Below are 14,358 nucleotides of genomic sequence, written 5' to 3' on the forward strand. Positions count from 1 at the left end.
TAATTTTTCAGAACTGGGAGCTCCCCTTCCTATCATACCTCAAGATCAGTTGAGTAGCTTTGAAAATTGCTATTAGTTCATATCCACTCATTGAGATTGTAATTTAGTAGGTTTCGAATGGGCCCTAGGATTTGTACATTAAAAAATGCTTCCTAATTGCGGGTTGTAGAAAGAAAGCTCAGAAGTTAAGTTATAATTCCTGAGCAAGACCCCCTAAAGGGGTCTGAGACTGGCCAAGTTCAAATCTCCAGGTGGGAGTGGCCACATGTACCTTTAACCCCAGTCCCACAGGGGAGCAGAGACCATAGAACCTTTGGAGCCTTGCAGGCTCCAGATTCAGTAAAAAACAAACAACAACAACAAACAGAGACTCAGGCTGAAAACAATGCGAGGCTGAAGAGTCATGGAGCGAACACCATGGGTTCTGCTTTGGTCACCTCAGGCAAGCTACGCCAACCACAGGCTAGCCTGTGAGGCACCACCAGGGCAAAAACATGTGCATGCAAAACACACACACACACACACACACACACACACACACACACACACACACACGTTTTCTGAGGCCTGGGGAGGTGGCTCAGCGGTAAAACATGGTTCAATTCCTGGTTCAAACCTGGATTCCCTGGTTCAGTTCCCCACTGCTCATGTAAAGACAGTTGCACAATGGGCACATGAATCTGAAGTTCATTTGTAGTGGCAAGAGGGCCTGGTGCACATATACTCTCGCTCTGAATTAAATGAATAATAATATTTAAAAATATTTCCTAATAGATTTTCATGAACTTGGGAAACCATCCCTATCCCATTTTTATCATATATTTCAAGAAAACTTAAGTGCCATAAAGGTAAATTTAATGCTAGCAAGTAGTACAACTTAGATTTGAAGGTTATTTCTTAAATTTTAGCCAGGATCTTTTCTCCTAAGCCCCCCCTCTTGTCTACAGCTTTCTAGATATTATTATCTGCTTGAGATATTTGCGCCTGGTAATAGCTGTAGTATTATAACTGTACCTTAATCCCAGTAGAAGATCTTTTCTTTCTTTCAAAATCCATTCTGTATTTCACTTTTACCCACTGCGGCTTTAGCTTTTCTGCAGTCAAGCCACCTTCCCACTCACACAGTAAGTTGTTGCTTGAAAGTTATTTGTGATAGTGTATTTGGCACTCTCCTTAAAGCCTGTGCTTTAAAAATGCTCCTTTAAAAGATAATTCATAGATTGACTGGACTTTCTAATTAGGAGATGGAAAAGTTAAATAAGAGATAAACATATGGTAGACTTTCCTGAAAGTGGCTAGTTTTCCACTCGGTAACTGTATTTTGGATTAACATATTAATTGATACCCACATATTGATAAGAACTGAGTGATTGTGTCTCATTAGAAAGAGTGAGCGCAGGTATTGGGAGGCAGCAGGTAATTACAATAGCTCCAGTTGAGCTCATACTGTATCTTAATGTCACGCTGAGTGCTGTGAAGTCATCTCCTCAGTAACCTTTTGTAACAATGTTATGTCCTGTGGGCACCCCTCTCCATAAGGTACAATACACAGAGAAAACAGGCTGGACCTTTTTGAGACAAATGCTTATTAGTATTATCTCCAACTTTTAGATTAGTTGTGAGTTCTGTATGTTCAAATAACTTGGCATTTTAAGTACTAGTAATGGAATAGCAAATCTAGAACTTAAACCCATGTTCAATCTCCAGTGCCACGTAAAGCTAGGTGCACTTTGGCAGTTTGTTTGCAGTGGCTAGAAGCTCTGGTATGCCCATTGTCTCTCAATATGCCTTTTTCTCTCATAAATAATAAATAAACAACAGGGCTGGGGAGATGGCTTAGCAGTTAAGCACTTACTTGTAAAGCCTAAGGACCCAGGTTTGATTCCTCAGTACCCAAGTAAGCCAGATGTCCAAGGTGGTGCATGTGTCTGCACTTTGTTTGCAGTGGCTACAGGCCCTGGTTCGTCCATTCTCTCTCCCTCTTTCTATCTGCCTGTTCTCTCTCTCTCTCTCTCTCTCTCAAATAAACAAATATTTTAAAACAAGTAAAAATTTAAAAATCTTTTAAAAAATCTGTCTTGTTCTTTTAACTTTCATATTTTGAAATTTGGAAAAAATTTGAAAGTTGTTTTATTAGAATGTAAAACAGCAGGTATTTTATAAATGTGCCTTTGAGTTTTAGTTCATTGTACTGGGATTGAACAAGATCCTTGTTCATGCTAAGCAAGTACTCTACCACTGAGCTAGGTCCCAGCCCTCTTCTTACTTTATCTTTTGAGACAGGCTCTCACTTACTAAGTTGCCTGGATTGGTTTTGAATTTACATTGTTGCTGAAGCAAGACTTGAATGTGAAATTCTCCTGCCTCAGTCTCCTGAGCATCTGGGAGTATAGGCCTGTGCCCCTGTGTATTGAATGTGAGTTCCTCTTGCCTCAGTCTCCTGAGCAGCTAGGGTTATAGGCCTGTGCCCCTATGTATTGCTCTGACTGCCTTTTACTATAAGTACAAACATTTTTATGTTTTAGAGTTTGAAAGCATTTTATTACATTTCAAACAACTTAACTTTTACAATTAGCATATAAAATATAAGGTGTTATTATGGTACCTTCAAACCCATCTTTCCCATTGTTTGCTCCCCCATGGTATTTTGTATTCCTTTCTGATTTAATATTACCTGTGTCCTTTTGCCCTAAACCATTTTGAATAAATAATCACTGTCTGGTCTCTATATATGAAATGAAAGTGAATTGAAAGCTATACATCTTTCCTGGGCAGATGGCCCAGTGGCTAAGGTGCTTACCTGCAAAGCCTAGTGACCCAGGTTTGATTCCCCAGCATCCACATAAAGCTGGATGCACAGTATGGCAGATCATCTGGAGTTCGTTTGCAGTGGTTGGAGGCCCTACTGTACCCATTCTCCCTGTCTCTGCTTGCAAATAAATAGATAAAAACGTATTTTAAAAAACTGTACTTTTATTTTCGTGATTAGATTTCATGTTTAATAATTTCACTCCATGCAGTGTTATAAACATTTTAGCATTATATTTTAGATGAGCATTATAAATTACTTGTAGAACCAAAATTCATTAATGCAGCACCACTCTGTAACATTGGTAACAATAGATCATACAATTGAAAATTAAGTTTTACAACATGGAGAATTTCTTTAGAACACATGATTGTAGTTCCACATTGTAACCTTGACCTTGAAATTAGTTACCTGATGGGTAGCTATGCTGTGGCACTTGTCAATTGTTCTCATGGATATGAAGCCGTTTGTGTTTCAGATTGGCTGCAGGCCCGTTCTGTCATTGGCAGCTGTTTTCATTGGAGGCAGGTGGTCCGGAGAGGCAGCATCCATAAATTAAAACACTCATGTTCTTTCCTGTGTTCTTTTAAATCTTTCTCAGAAACTTGAAGGCTTTTTAGTACAGAGGCAATTTGAAAGTCATAATGTTCTTTGATTTTCATGTAATCAGTATGTATTAACCTACTTTTATGTACATAGTATTTTTTTTTAGTTTTATGAAATAACTCGTGACTTATTTTATGTTGCAAGTAAGATCAAAAGATACTAATTATATTTTACATTATACTTACAACTAATTTTAAATTTCTATATAAATACAGTGGTTAATATATTTTACTTTATTCAAAATTGCAAAGATCATTTCATTTTTGATTTTTATGTATTTATTTGCAAGGAGAGAGAAAGAGGGAGAAGGGGCGGGCCAGAGCCTCCAACCACTCCAACTCCAGACACACGCACCACCTTGTGTATCTGGCTTACATGGGTACTGGGGAATCGAACCTAGGGGTTTTTGGCTTTGTTGCAAAATGCTTTAACCACTAAGCCATGTATACAGCTCTGCAAAGATCATTTTAAATAAAATTCTCACCATCCAACTTTTTAGTTGTTTCAAAAAAATCATTCATTATGATTTGGGACAGTGTCTAGGTAAGCTACATTTTAAGTTAAGGTAAAAGTAATTATTCATTGTTTCACATATTCATACTAATGATAGTCTAAAAAGTTAAGTTTATGTTAAAGGAGTTACCTTGGGAACTTTCACTTTTTTCTAAGTCATGTTTTCTCTCTGGGTTAGTCACATGTAAATGAGAGGTGAGGGAATCTTCAAGTTGGAAGTGACATGGACATGAAGTCTAGTTTGCTCAAGTGTGTTTGAACACATCACATAGGACTGGTGGAATGGCTTAGTGGTTAAGTTGTTTGCCTGCAAAGCCAAAGAACCCAGGTTTGATTCTGCAGGACCCACATTAGCCAGATGTACAGGGTGGTGCATGCATCTGCAGTTCGTTTGCAGTGGCTGAAGATGTGCCCATTCTCTCTCTCTCTTTCACTCTGTCAAATAAGTAAATAAATAAACAAAACACATCAGGAAATGAGGCAGCTTTTTCAGAGACGGTTTCAAAGACGAATTACTTTGTACTTGTGAAGATAATATATCCCATCTTTGGGCACATTGACAAGCCAAAAGATAACACAATGAACAAAAGTTTCCTTTCTTGTGTGTTTTTTTTCAACCCATTGACCTAGATTTCTTGGGGTTAGAGACAACAAAATATTTTTCCATATTATAATCATAAAATACTTACAAATAGCATTTATGACTACTATTTCTCCCTTGATCTCAAAGTTTCGTCTCCAGGTAAAATGTTTTTAGCTCCCTCAGCTTTGTTAAATGTCACAAAGGCCTTCTCTGCCATTGAATGTGTTACAGATGGTGTCTTCTAGGAGTAGAATTCAGAAAAAAAATGAGGGAATCTGGATTTGAATATAGTGTTGGTGTTCTGAAGGGCAGAAGAACCATAGTGTGTGTGTGTGTGTGTGTGTGTGTGTGTGTGTGTGTGTGTGGACATGTACACGCGTGTCATGAGTATGCAGGTGTATGCATCCAGATCAGAAGTCCTTAGATTTGCATGGGCAAGTCGGCACTCTAGGACAGTCATTGTTGTCAGGTCAATTTGAAAGAAGATAGTTCTAGATTGGAGAAGACATGAAGTTTAGTTTAGATAAAAAGGCTCCAAGAAGTCAGTCAGGCAGGAGAAGTTCCTCTTACAGACTTTTTGTTCTGGTCTAGTCTCAGATGTACATCTGTTACTCTAAGGGACATAACCGGCTTTGCTCAGCCTATACATTTAAATATTCACTTAATCTGGAAACATCCTCATAAGCACTCTCAGAATAATATTTGGCCTAATGTCTAGACACATCATAGTCTAGGCAAGTTGACACATAAATTAATCATCACAGGTGTGTGACTTATTTATTCATAAAATTTTACAAACTTGTGCCTGAGATCTGGCATTTGACAAATTATTATAGGTGATACGGCACTCTGGGGGACTTGCGTGTGACTGTATTGTGCACCTTTCTAATACAGGAGCCCACATCATTGAATTATGCATAGTTTATAACACTTAGATATAAGGTAGACATTTATTGACTAATTCATGGCCTCTCTTTTCTTAGTCTATTTTATGCCTTTGAGAATATTATTCTGAAAAGCATCTATAGATTTTTGCCAGATGTGGGAGTTTTGTGTTGGGGGCTGCTATGAGTTTCAGAGGAAAACATTTCATGTATGTGGCTCACTTACTCTAAGTAAGGTAGTTTGTCCTTTCCTTCTGCACACTATAACTCAGCTCTCATTCACTTTTTGGGGGCAGTCATTTTATACTATTGGAATTAGTCCATCTTGTGATTCTAGTTTGTCCTGGTCTTTTAAGTTTCTGAATCATTTTCATGTGTTTTCTATCATTTGCAAATATTTAGCCTGAACTCTGTTTCCATTGTCAAACAACCACATACCTCAGCCACCTGAAGAGCTGTAGTATATTGACTCACAGGCGAGGATGGTGGTGCACACCTTTAATCCCATCTCTCTGGAGGCAGAGGTAGGAGAATCGCCGTGAGTTCAAGGCCACCCTGAGACTACATAGTGAATTCTAGGTCAGCCTGAGTTAGAGCAAGACCCTACCTCAAAAAAATAAAAATAAATACATAAATAAATTGACTTTCAAGTCCTGCCTCACTTTCAGTCAGAAGGAGTGTTCCTACAGTGATTCCATCTCATGTTCAGTCACAAGGGCTATGTGAATGGTGAGCCTGCCTCACGTTTAGTCAGAAGTGTGGTGCAACGTGCATGCCCCATCATTTTGATCATTGATATATTATTCACCAGAATGTTGTAAAAGCTAGCACCCTTTGTTTCAAATGATAATTTTTTAACATCATTACTGTGTTTTATTTCATATGGCATCTAATAATATGTCTTGGCAAGAGAAGCTATTGCTCACTTTTACTCACTATTACTCACTTTTCTACTGAATGGGCATAAATATGTACTACTTCACTTTATTTCTCATAAAGCATTATTTACATGTTGTTTGTGGGCAATTAGTATCGACCCTAGTGTTTTGGTTTAGGATCCCCTAAAAGCAGGCCTGAGGCAGAGACATGGTATAGGTGGTTTATTCGAGGGGTGATCCTGTAAAACAGAACTGTGAATGAAAGTGGGAAAGAGTGAAAGAGGGAAGCAGAGGAAGCCAACAGAGGGTGCATTATTGCAGTGTCTGCTCAGTAGGGGATTCAGCCGGGGTATCTGGAAAGGGGTTCAAAATGTCTCCTGTAATTTATATCTGAGGATAGGTGACTAGAAAATTTTTAGCTCTGGGCTTTCATTGGTAAGTGGTTGATCTCCTCCTTCTACCTTAGGAAGTTGACTTGTCAATTCCAATGGTCTCTTGAGCCAAGGGACTAGTGGTGCTATTTGCAAGTTCTGGAACCCAAAGTGGAAGATTGCTGGAAGCCTGTTTAAGTAGCAGTCTTTTACTGTGAGGTGAGGTTCAGGAAGAACTGGCCCAGGTATTATAACAGTGGGCTGAGGGTCTTTGACATGACACATCAATCAGAGCCACTTACTTGCTCGTCTTTTACGTTCTACGGGATGACCTCTTTTCCTTCATCACCAGCCGAATGTGTTGCTGTGGGTTTTCAGAGATGACAGGTCACTGTGCTTGCTAGTTCTTTCTCTCAGCACCCGGCGCTGTAACCACACGCGCGGGCACTTGTAGACCACGAGCGTAACTGTGCGTGCTGGTGCCCTCAGCGTCTGGGGCTATCATTCATCTAGGTGAGGACTTGGACCTTCCCGTGTCAAGCTTTAGTTTCCATATTGGAGAAATTGTTTAAATCTTTTGAATTTCCTCTAAAAGTTGTCTAGTATTCTAGTGTGACTTCTTGCCTTTCTCACCCTGGACTGTTTCCCTTATGCTCTCATTTTTCTCATTGTTTGACACTTTTTCAGTGACTGTGGCTAACCGTTGAAGCTACTTGGTGATCAGGTGTTAAGGCATGATAGTAAAGCATGACCTGCTTTTCCACTTTTTTTCCTTACCCACCATTTATTAATCTTGAAATTAAATGAAGCATAATTTGGTTCTTTGGAGGGAGGGAGAGATATAAACATTTCTTCTCAGCTAGTATTAGGGTTAGGAATATGTAAGAACATTTTCTTCAGTATATATTTCAAGATCATTTATTTTGTGGCTAATCAATTAAAATTCCCAAGGAGAAAACTTTGAGAACAGCAAAGGGGAGAACATTTAAGGAAAACAGAAGATGAAATATTTTGAGATCCTTATTTATGGCAAAATGTAGTCTATTAAAATATTTTTATTTATTTAAAAGAGAGGGAAAGACAAAGAGGCAGAGATAGACAGACAGACACACACACACACACAGAATGAGAATGAATAAGAATGAATATTGGTGTGTGCCAGGGCCTTCTGCCACTGCAAACATACTCCAGATACATGTGGCACTTTGTGCATCTGGTTTTATGTGGGTGTTGGGGAATTGAATCAGGGCTATCAGGCTTTGCAAGCAGGTGCCTTTAACTGCTGAGTCATCTCTCTAGCCCTAAAATGTATTTTTCATTGCTAAAGATAAACTAGGTGTCTATTTCTCTACCTCTTTCTCTCTCTCAAATAAATAAGTAAAAATAAAATAAAATACTTAAAAAACAGTTAAAAGGGCTGGAGAGATGGCTTAGTAGTTAAGATGCTTGTCTGCAAAGCCAAAGCACCCAGGTTCAATTCCCCAGGACTCATGTAAGCCAGATGCACAAGGGGGAGCACACATCTGGAGTTCATTTGCAGTGGTTGTAGGCCCTGGCGTGCCCATTCTCTCTCCTTTGTCTCTTTCTCTCTCTACCTATTTCTCAATCTCTTTCTCTCTAAATAAATAAAAATAAAATACTCGAAAGATAAACTGAGAAAAATGAGTGAGAACTCTAATAACTTTTATCTGAACACCAAAAACACAGTTTATTTTGTGATTTTAAGCAACCAACAAAAAAAGACAGTATTTATGCATGTGTATATATGTGTTTTGTTCTGTTTTCTACTATAGGAAGACTTCACTGATGCTTTTCAGTAAATGTTCATTGGACTAATTTAATGATTATATATAGATCTAATGATCATGGTTTGCATTTCAGGTGTGAATGATCCCCAAGACCCATGAACATAAGTTTGCTTTTTTTGTTAACAACTGTGATGGCAATTTATTGTTTACTGATCTTTCCTTCACACATGTGGATGAACTGTGTATAACATGACTTTCCAAATATGATGGCTACTTTATTTAATAAAAATGTAAAATGCAGTGAGCTTTGTACCAAACTAGCCTAATCTCTCAATATTTAATAATGTGTGCTAAAAGATTTAAGGGATGATTTTCTTAAACTCTGCAAAATTTCCTGTCAAGTTAGCAAGTCATAGATTTTTTTCTGGTTCACTTTGATAGTTACTTTTATTTTCTTACTTATCCACTCAATATACACTTCAGTGCCATTCATGAATCATGACTTTGTTAATTGTTCAGGATAGAGCAAGATTCTTGCCATCCAGGATATGTATAGTAAGAAGATGGTGATGTTAATAGATAATTGAATTTCAATATCAAAATAAAGTTAAATGACTTTATGATGGATTCTTCATGTTATAAAATACACCCTAATAACATTTGATGTTATGATGATTTGGGGGCTTGAAAATTGAATCATTGGGCATATAAAGTTGACATATTATGCTGACATATTCTCAGAAACCAATTCTGATTTTTATGGGCTGAGAATTGGGATTGTTTAGAATCTAGTAGCTTTGTTTTTCCTAGCTAAATATTAACCAGACATCTAGTGCCACAACTTCTTCATTTTCTAGAAGAGGGATTGCTGTTTCTGTGTCTCTGTGTCATAGAAATAAATAAGGCGATTTAATTGAAAAGAGAATGAAAATGTCAACACTTCTTTATTAGATATACTTGTTGCTGAAAAAACATTCTTGACGAATGCAAGTTAAGGAAGAAAGGGTTTGTTTTGGCTCACTGAGGGTGCAGTCCACCGTGGCAGGAAGTCACGGATGCAGGAGCGTGAGTTAGCTGGTCACGTTGGGTTCTGAGTCAGGCAGCGGAGGTGAATTCTGGTGCTCAGGTAGCTTACCCCTTTTGTTTCATTCTGGGATCCCAGCTACTCACATTTAGGATGGGTCCTTATATATTAATTAATTACTTGAGAAAATTCTTCACAGACATGCCAGCATTTATTACCAAGATACTAATTCCTATCAAGTTGGCAATCAAAATTAACCATTAAAACTCCTGTGATGACTAGAACCACCATATTGGTTACAAAGTATTTTAGCACCACTAGAATGCATTTATCAGTGTGTATTGTTAAGTTTTTATTTTTTACTAGATGAGGGCATATTTAGTATGTAAACAGCACATGCTGGTACCATCCTTTCCCTCCTCACTGCCCATTTTCCAAAGAGGCCTTCCTCACTGGGGATGCAGACGCTGGCCTGTAACTCCCTCTGCCAGGATGTGGTTTACATCCACAATGAGCTGTTGATCAGAGAGTCCTATTCGATCTCCCAAAACCAACAAGACAGACTTCTGTCAAAGTATGGATTTTTTTGCATGTATGTATGGTGTGCATGCATATGTGGATTTGTGTTATGTGTGTGAGTGCATGCATGTGCAGGTCCTCATGCAAGTGTGTGTGTGTGTCTGTGTGTGTGTGTGTGTGTAGCAGTCAGCAATTGACGTCGAGGCAGGACTGCCACTTGAACCGAGAGCTCAGTGGTTTTGGTAGTCACTCATCAGCTTGTCCGGGAGCTCCATGCTTCTGCCTCCTGCGCTCTGGGGTTAGGGATGGCCCCACCCCAACGCTTATGTAGCTGTTGGGGATCTGAGTCCCAGTTCTCACAGGTGTGCCACAAGTGCTTTATGTACCAAGAACCTTTCCAGCCCTTGCCTACGGCTTGATAGAATTAACTCAGGACAGTTAGTTCAGTGTATACCTGACATATGTGAAGGCCATGGATTTGAGCCTTCACACCCTCCAAAAAATCACCTTAAGAAGTTCTTACCGTAATTATTATTTTCAAGATAAATGATAAGGTTTTTGTTATGTCCAGTCAGCTAGAGTATGCACAGATTTTAGTAAGAGAAATATACATAATGCCTTAAGTCATTGCTTTTCTGGGAAAACTAAAGTAGGGTTTTTTTTTTTTTTTTTGAGATAGGGTTTCACTCTGGCTCAGGCTGACTTGGAATTCACTATGTAGTCTCAGGGTGGCCTTGAACTAACAGTGATCCTCCTACCTCTGCCTTCTGACTGCTGGGACTAAATGTGTGGACCACCACACCTGGCTTTGAAGTAGATTTTTTTTGAATGTCTATTGATTTTAGATGAATGGTATTTTGCTTTTTAAGCTAAAAAAACTCAATCTTTTTATAAATGTAGCTTGTTCCACAGCAACAAAATCTTATTGGTTTATTTGTTTTTATTTTTGAGCAAGATAGAATGTATGTGGAAGCTTGTGTTGGGAATTTCCTGTGCTGTTTAGATTATGTTAAGTAGTATATACATTAAAACCCCAGGTTTTATATACAACTAAGATGTTGGACAAAGTAATGTGAATATGAGATGGTTCTTGACCCAATTAGGTAGCTAAAAACTTCAAAAAGGCCGGGCATGGTGGTGCATGCCTTTAATCCCAGCACTAGAGAGGCAGAGGTGGGTGGATCGCCATAAGTTCGAGGACTCCATAGTGAGTTCCAGGTCAGCCTGGACTGGAGTGAGACCCTACCTTGAAAAACCAAAAAAACAAAACAAAACAACAACAACAACAAAAAAAACCCCAACAAACTTCAAAATGTATTTAATGGAATAGACAGATGGTTCACTTTTCATGAATTGCTTGCTCTTTTCTGAGTTATGTAGATATTTATCCAAGCTGCCCTTGGTTGGGTGATTTCTGCCAGGAATGACATACCTCCTGCAAAGCAGGTCCAACAGGCCAAAGCCACAGAATCAGGTTTATAGCAACAACAGCCCCACTTCTCGGTACCAATGTTACTGTTGTAGTCAGGTTCGCACTGCTGGCAGAAAACACCTGACCAAGAGCAGCTTATGGGAAAAAGGGTTTGTTTTAGCTACAGACTTGAGGGGAAGCTCCATGATGGCAAGAGAAAACGATGGCTTGAGCAGCCGGTAGACATCACCCCCAGGCCAACATATGGACAACAGCAAGAGAATGTGCCAAACAATGGCATAGGGAAGCTGTTTATAACACCCATAAACCCTGCCTCAACAATGCACTGCCTCCAGGAGGCTTCAAGGTCCCAAATTGGGACGTAACATTTAGAACACAGACATTTATGGGGGATACCTGAATCAAACCACCACACATGTGATTTCATGATCCCAGTAACTTCACATTTTGTTCATATTTGTTACACAATCATGTTCATCCATCATGACTTTAAATACATTAGTTCTGGCTTTGTACTTCTTGATAGGAAAAAAGCACTCTACTAGAAATTCAGAATGTATCAGTGCATCTTTAGAAAAATCACACTGTACATAGTATAATGTTGTTTTTCCATTAGAATTTATTATTATTTACAAGGAAAGAGAATGGATATTTATTAAACATTGAACTTGTCAAATGAAAGTAGCTGGAGAGGAGTGGCTATGACCTTGTAGGCCATCATTAAGACCTTAAATTTTTACTCAGGTCGAGGTGGGAAATCACTGGAGAGTGAATGGCAGAGAAGTGACTTGATGTGACTTAAATTAGAGGCTAACGTTTTTTCAGTGTGTGTGTGGGTCAAGCACAGGGCCTCCCACATGTTAGGCTGTGTGTTTTCAGTGAGACATTCCTAGCTCGATAATAAGTACTGTTCTGTAGCAGATTGTTCCTGGGAAAGGGGGATGAAGGACTGGTAGTAATCCAGGCTAGAAATCAGGGTGATTTAGGCTAGAATAGGAGCAGGTGTTGTGTAGATTTTGAAAGTAGAGATAATAGGATTTACAAATATCAACTGTGAGAAAGAAGAGAGGTTTTGTCTTTGGCATAGCTGAAACAATATGTCTGGCCTTAAGTGATATGTGGGACAAATTTTAAAAAGAATAAATAAATAAATGTATACATATATGTACATATACATACATACATACATACATATATATATATATATGAACACACATACATTTATTTATATGAGAGAGATGGAAGGAGGGAGGGAGAGGGAAGAAAGTATGGATGTACCAGGGCCTCTTGGTACTGCAATCAAATTCCAGATTCCTGGGCTACATTTTGTGTCTGGCTTTACATGGGTACTGAACTGCACCATTAAACACTGAGCCATCTTTCTCGTCTGCTATGGAGGAAATACGTGTGTAAAGCTTGTTTGGAGGAACAGTTCAGTTTTGGTCAGACCAAGTTTGAGATATCTGTTAGCTAACTAGCAATGTTAAATAGGTCATTTGACATGTGATTGTTTAGCTAGGGAAGAGGGTCTATAAATTTGTGTGTTAGTTCACTGAAAGTAGTTGGAGTTGCAAGACTCAATAAGAGAGAAAAGGGAAGAGATCTAAGTCTGGAGATTCAAAACATAACAATGGTAAGACATCAAGTGCCAGAGAAAAGCTCTTAAAAGCATAAAAACCACCACCCTTTTAACATAGTGGAAGAGAATGAAATTAGGAAGATAGAAGCCTGAATTCATATTCTGTTATTTTTTTTAGTTGACAGGTGGAGAGACTTAGTTATAATACTTCTGTATTATTTATGGTCCCAGCAAGAAACAATTCCCTTAAGACTGGTTTAAATAAAAACATTTTAATGACGAATATACTTTCAGAGAATGAATACAGTATAGAAATTGTGCAAGAGAAGGTTAGATAATTAGAGACTTATAACTGTGGAAAGCTGTTGTCTCCTGAGGCTAAAGGAACAGGGATGGAAATTATGCTCCAGAGTTCAGTGACTGCTGAAGCTATAAAGGAAGGACCATCTGGTTAAAAATGATAGCATGGAGGGCTGTAGCTGTTGCCAGAGATGATGGTGCATACAGCCAGGGAGGCAGCAGGGAAGGAGCGTCTCTCCCCAAATCCCAGCTTCTTGCTGTTGACTTCTGTTGTCAAAGCCTAAGTAGAAACTTGCCGCATGTTGCTGGCGACATGGGTTACAAGGACCCGAAGGAGAATGAAGAATGGGTCTTGGAGGCAAGTGTAGAGAAGTGAGTACATTTGTCAAGCCCCATCTTTGCACATATAAAATGGGGTAACATGCCAAGTTGCCGTGACACAAAATGTTCTCACAAGCACCTGCCACATTGCCTGCACATGGTAGTGTTTAATAAATGATAAGTGCAGGGTGGCATTTCATAGTGCTCAGTCCTCTTAAAGCATTGAAATTAAACATATCTAAATTATGTCTTTGCCACTTACTAGTTATGTGACTTGGAGGAGTCTGTAGAGTAGAGAAGGAAGACAGAGAATTACAGGATTATGCACAATTCTCGTAGAGGTTAAGGGATGCTATTACGTGCCTAACATGGGGCTAGTATGTAACATACTGTCAGAATTACCTCTGTCGTCATCCTATATTTTGCTTAGTGAGCATAGTGCAATTGGTGTGTTAAGTTGCATTTTTTTTTCAGCTTGGTTTTTCTGAATGGAGTTCTGTCTCACAAGGGTCAAGGTTACTTCTGTGCACTTTGGAAACTATTAGAAATCACAGATTCAGCAATTATATTATTTGCCCATCCCTTATGTTTTCATATGCCATAAACACAGAGTTGACTGGGCGTCTGCACCGGGCCTAAGCTGGAGGCCTAGAAAGAGGAAGGTGGAAGCGCTGCGGTTCTTGCAGTTTCGCTCACATAGATTTAAGCTGGAGGCTCAAGCACAGGCTGTTGGGAAAGAGGCAAAGGCGTTGTAACTGTGAGTGCAGGATGAAGCACAATCAGTACGTGTT

The 14,358-nt window shown here is 38.9% G+C and overlaps 1 protein-coding gene across 1 annotated transcript in view; it reads left to right on the forward strand.

The window, feature by feature from the left end:
• Pde3b (phosphodiesterase 3B) overlaps positions 1–14,358 on the forward strand; it is a 118,591-nt gene that overhangs the window by 49,581 nt on the left and 54,652 nt on the right. The gene's annotated exons all lie outside the window — the stretch shown is intronic.

The sequence above is a fragment of the Jaculus jaculus genome, chromosome 3, assembly GCF_020740685.1.
Source record: "Jaculus jaculus isolate mJacJac1 chromosome 3, mJacJac1.mat.Y.cur, whole genome shotgun sequence".
Lineage (NCBI taxonomy): Eukaryota > Metazoa > Chordata > Mammalia > Rodentia > Dipodidae > Jaculus > Jaculus jaculus.